This window comes from Primulina eburnea, chromosome 10, assembly GCF_022965805.1.
Source record: "Primulina eburnea isolate SZY01 chromosome 10, ASM2296580v1, whole genome shotgun sequence".
NCBI classification, from domain to species: Eukaryota; Viridiplantae; Streptophyta; class Magnoliopsida; order Lamiales; family Gesneriaceae; genus Primulina; species Primulina eburnea.
The window spans coordinates 31,916,381-31,922,659 of NC_133110.1; positions in this window are offsets into that span (position 1 = coordinate 31,916,381).

The window sequence follows — 6,279 nt, forward strand, 5'->3', positions numbered from 1 at the left end:
GTCTCTTGTTGTAATATTCTTATCCGTTCTACGAATTGAATTCAAGTTCATATTTTCAGATCTTGAAAGAATGAAGTTATCAATTTCAAGAATCTATCAACTGGGTTCTCAAGTATGAAAACCTTGTAGCCGTTTCTATCCTTTCCATATTGATACGTTTTCAAATTTCTTTTGTTAATCTTTGGCTTTAGTGTTCTTATCGATTGTTCAATGGTTCGAATTACAGTTAATGTTCTAGAATCTTGAAAATTTGAAGTTACTAAGTTCATAAATTTATCAACAACGATAGTGTTATTTAGTATAACGACCTTGTAGTCATTGCCATGCTTTCAATATTGATAATGTTTTCGAATATCTAATAACTTACTTATAGAGTTGTCATCTGATTAGATTTTAATATGAGCATATGTTTCGTGTCCAATTTAAGACTGCTAATTAAGCTTCTTCCAATATTACCCAACTCAACCTTTTTCCTTATTATTTCCACCTCTATTAACTTCTTCCACTTTCGTCATTCTTATTTCTTTAAACACAATTCCAACATGAAATAATAATCATGTAGCTACGAATATAAAAGTAATTAAAAAACACTATAAGCAAGATAAATATGGCTTCAAGCAAAAGATGGTAGTATTCAAATCATTCGATCTGGATAGCTAAATCAATTTTTAAATATAATCGATAAGCTTTTTGCAAATTACAATATGTATTTACAAATTATAATATGTATATGCAACTCTAACAAGATTAAACTTTCAAAATTTACAAATTGCTAAATTTATGAATTTCTATATCTAACATGTCAACTTGCACTCAAGCATGTCATACATGCATAAACCCATTTACTTCATTTTTTTTATAGATTTCAATAATGCCTTTTTTCATACTTAACGTAGATAGAAGTTGTTTCCCATTTTTTATTTCTTTAACATTTGTACTTGAACAAATTGTTTGCACAATATCTTGATTTGCGGGCGTGACATTTGCAAATATGCACCAATTTGTGTAAAAACGATGAAAATCTAACTTCAAAAACTTGACGACTGTGGATACTAAATTTGACCGTTCGTTATGATCTCCTAAACAAATATGACGTTATAAACAAAGAAAATTAAAGGAAAACTATTGAAAATTGAGAAATAAACTCCTAACATGATTTATATTTTGAATAAATAACAGGAATTTACAAAATCTTAACATATAATAAATAACGTTATTGAAATCTGAAAGAAAATGACTTGAACTAATGAAAGATGAAATGAAAACTATTAAAACAATTGATTAAAGCAATGAGAATTCTGCAGGGAGTTTGCTAGAATTTTTGCAAGAGATTGTGTGTGTGCTCTGTTGCTTTGGCCGATCATTTTTTTTCTGAATGCTGAGCAGTTCTCTCCACTCTCCCATGATCCAAAATCTTCCTCCCTTTCATCCAACGACCCTTCTCTCTTTTTTCCCACAATCTTTTCCTCTTTATGCTCCTCGTGATCAGTTCAAATTGATAGGAATTGATTTGCTATTTTGATGGGCTTGCATAACTTAACTGGGCCTGCTTAATATAATTTTAGCCCTACAATTTCCACCGCAAAAATTGGCACATTAAGAAAAAATGCTTGCATATTAGCCCAGTCCCAACTCATTCATTTCTAGTGGCCCGTAATTGTTTTTCTGTAAATTGGGCTTGCAGTGGTGGGCCGAGCAACCCAACTTCATTCTCCCTTGGACTTTAAATTTCTTATGTTGTCTTTTGGAATTCCCTCTCCCACACTTCACATTTGAAACGCTATTGTTCCCTCTCTTCTTCTTTCTCACGGCCTTCATCCAATTACTCCCCGCCGCCATTGTGGAAGCCCGTCGCTTCGCTAGCCCTACACCTCAACTGCGGTCGCTCTTAAGATCCTTCCGACCGTTCTTTGCTGTCAATTGTTCTGTAAAGTCTGAGATTATATAATTTTAATCCGAGATTATTTAATTGACGAATTTTGGAATGATGAATTAGATTCCACGGTTTTTTTAATTAATTAAGATTGAAATTTAATTAAAAAGAGTCATTGAAGGCTGAATTGCAAATAGTGAAGAATTCAGGGGCTAAAGTGCTAATATTGAAATTTGAATGGGACACGTGTCTTGCCATGCATTTGAACGTGTAAAGCCTCCATCCAATTCATATTTTGAGCATCAAGAACCGAGAAAAACTCCATGGTTCGAATTCTCAAGCTTACATGCATCTTAAAAATTTGATGGTGCAAGATCCGGCCGCCCAATTTTCAATCCGAGATTAGTTCCGTGTTTCTCTCTTCAAGAGCTTCGAAGTGATGTAAGTGTTCTTATTTTCCGCATGGTTCAAAACTTAGGTGTTGGAGAAATCATAATTTGATTGATGATATATGTTCTTGAGTTTATGGTGAGCCTGTAATCGAAAACGGATCGAAGAACGGACAACGTATGCAATTGTTTTAATTCTCTAGCTTATGTTCGAAAATGGGGGTTGTGCAGATTTTGAATTGTGGTTTGGAAATTGTTGATGGTTATGAGTTGTTGGTATTAATCTATGGATGTTTGATTTGCCGGGTATCTCGATATTGCGCCGTTATGCCATCAAAATTTAACTAGATTGAATATTGAACAAACCAAATCTTGCTTTGATTGGTATGTTGATATTGTGCTTCTCGAAATCTCATTTCCAGATTTGGTATTGAAGGCTTCGAACTCGAGAATTCAACTTCGAAACCGGTAGAAGAAAGATCAAAGTTTCCAAGCTTTTGTACCTTGAAGATTGAGAGGTCGTTGAGCAAGACTTAGATCAGTTTTGAAAGCGGACCGGTTACGGTTGCCGGAAGCACAACGGAAGTCAAAATTTTTTAATTTTAAGCATAAATTTCGGCCACCTTGTTCTTGTGCAAGATTTACAATTTAAAACACATTCATAGAGTGTTTAAGAATTTACCTATCAACCTCACAAGGTTAATGATGGCACCAACTTAGTTGACAAGCAACTAAGCTATTGAAAGGGATGACAATCTACAAGCTCTCCTCCTCCTTCAAAATAAGGCCCACCACTAGCAAGGTAAAACCCCTCTTGATTTGCACTGAAAATCAAGAGGATTTTTCAATGAAAAGATTTTTATTCTCCAACAAAATTGAAGAACAAAAGAGAGAAAAATGAGAGAATGTGTGTGTGTAAAATTTCGGCCAAGTGAGAATGAGAGAGGGGGAGAAATTTTCTTGGTTTTGTGAAAAGTTGTCTTGCATGCCATGCAATATTTTATTCAAAAGTATTCTCCACCCTTTGATCTCCCAAGCATGCAAACCCTAGTGGGCTTGCAACCTTTTGCAAGGCCCATGGACTTTTAATTGTCTCAAACACTTTTGAGCCCAATTAGACTTTACTTGATTTTACTCAAGTCCACTAGTTAAATAATTATTTCCAATTGGGCTCTACAAGGCCCAATGTTATTTAATTAATCCAACACTTGAATTAATTTAATTATTTGAACTCTACTAGGCCCACTAGTGTTTAATTAATTCAACACTTGAATTAATTTAATTTAGTCCATAATAATGTTTATGAAAATCACAATTTTTCAAATACATTATTCACTTGGCCAAATTTTAATCTAGGAACACTTCCATAAATTAAAATTTATATTTCTCTCATAGAAGTCATACTTCTATTTTTCTTTACGCTTATAAACACATTTATAAGCCGTTCAACACATTGAACTATTTTACTTCTCATCGGGATTTACAAAGCTAGTACTTGTGTGGCCCTCAATGGTTCATTGATACAACTAGCCGTGGGTTCACATCTCCATGTGATTCGGACTAAACATGTCCTTATTCGAGCATACCCCAATTGCTCCATTCTTACTTATCAACTCCTTGATAGTAAGAACGTCAGAACTCAAGTCTGATAGTACCCAACCAATCACGTTAAACGCCTAGCAGCATCGCTTACATGATTCCCTAGGTATCACATGATAGTGCCTGCAAGAACCATTCAATTATGGTTAGCGTACAGTACGGTCCTGTAGTGACCCATTCCAGAATCACCTACTAATCAGAACTTAAGCATGCAAAATTAACATTTAAAACTGAATCAGGTAAACAGCGGAAAAACAGTAATACAACCCAATCGAATCTGTAAGTACAAAATACTTAAACAACCAGATCGAACTAAATACCAAGAATAAATACCAACAACTACAGGTCAACCTCTGCCAGCTCCCTGTCCACTCCCTCCTGGACCGTCCAACCTGAGACCTGCCCCATCGAATAGGGTGTCCAAAACAGAGATAAACCGAGGACGTGAGCATAAAACGCTCAGTACCGAAAGCATGAGTATACAAGACTATGACATGCATGTATGCAAAATGTACTGGATACAAGGATCTGGGTATAACGAAATACTGCTCAGACAAATGACGTCAAGGTATGTAGCACTCTGCGCCGTCGCACCAGGAGGTGGCTCCCATACCAAATGAACCTGTGGATATACCGGTGACCTGACCACCGTCGGCCAACGGGGTCCAACCATCCACAACAAATGAGAGCTGAGCACCCTCTCAACAGGCTATCTCAAAGATAATCAGGCTCAACATGATTATGCAAATGCCGCATAATAAACCATGCATCATATGACAGATAATAATGCAACATATAAACATGCAACACATAGTAAAGCATACTCAATCCTGCTATCTCGGATAGTACTTTCGTACCTCAAACCAGTAGATCCTAGCAATCAGCCCTAGAATCAAGCCTACAATCCAAGTGATACCATATCACTAAACCACATCTAAAAGCCTTAACTAGACTAATAGATACTCCCAAATCTCAAAGGGAACCCAGAACTATACCTGCGTCCGTAGTCAGCCCACTGATGCCGCTAGCCCCCAACTAGAGCACAGCTCCGCTACAAAACCAGTAGCTCCCCGCTAGTGCCCGAACCTCGGGAAAAGACTAGAAACCCATCAGAAACGACTAAAACGTTCTGGAACTCTCGGAATTGGCGAGTGAAAAGTGAAGCCTCGCGCTTCTATTTATAGACAACGATCGGACGATCCGATCCACTTCGGACGCTCCGATCCGGTACACTTCGGACGATCCGATCCACTTCGGACGATCCGAACATTGCATGTCTTCCACGTGTCCAGCCACCTGTCTTCGGACGATCCGAACCCTGATCGGACGATCCGAACTCTGACATGACATGACTCGTCTGACTCCGAACAGAACGGACGATCCGAACCTACTTCGGACGATCCGAACCAACTTCGGACGATCCGAACCCGGTTCGGTCCTTCCGATCCCACCGAAATACAATTAATCCAATAATTAACTCAAATTAGGCATCGGGATACTACAGGTCCCTTCAACTCATATATCCCGACCGATTCGACAACTATTGGTCTATCGAGAGTTGTCAATGAATCGATACTATGTGTCATGTTGTGGTTGCATCGATGGTGTAATCTATGAAACCCCTTTCATAATTACCACCATACTCTGATCAGAGATTTCAACCCACACATACATGAAAAACACATAGGATATCCATACCCGTAGGTAAGCGGTGAATCCCCGACTACAATGCATCGACTCCTATATGTTTCGCCGTAACACCCAACCTTGCCACCTGATGACCCCATAAGAGTCGGTAAACAAGTCAAAGTGAAACGCTAGCACATAGAGTCTCAATGTTGTCCCGGGTCATAAGGACTAATGGTGTACAACCATAAACTAGGACTTTTCCACTCGATAAGTGAGAACCACTTGGAAAGTCCTTTATAGAGGGTTGTTCAGTGCACTCTACCATGAGCACCTATCTGCATACTCGGACATCACAATGTCCCCTACCAATGAAACATGGTACTCACATCGCAGATACTAGTCTCTAACTCGAGCGGCATATATCCTTCTTAGTTGCGGCTGAATCGACTAGGAACCGTTTAGAATATACAGTATTACAAATATGAGTTTCATGATACTCATCATATGAGCATCTCATATTCTTTCTACTATTTGTATATTCAAGGACTTTATCTATGCAACTAGCATGGGTATACAGATAAAGATGCGCCAAAATTAATAAATTCAAATATTATTAAAATAAAGATCGTTTATACATAGAGTTTCATTGTGAACACTCGGCCAACACTTGGCTCGACGTGCACCTACTCTAACAAGTTTGACACAACCAAGAACCACGAAAAGAAAGGTATAAATCGACGTTAATCCGGGATAGATAACTCGAGTAAGATACGAGTTGAGTTCCCAAAA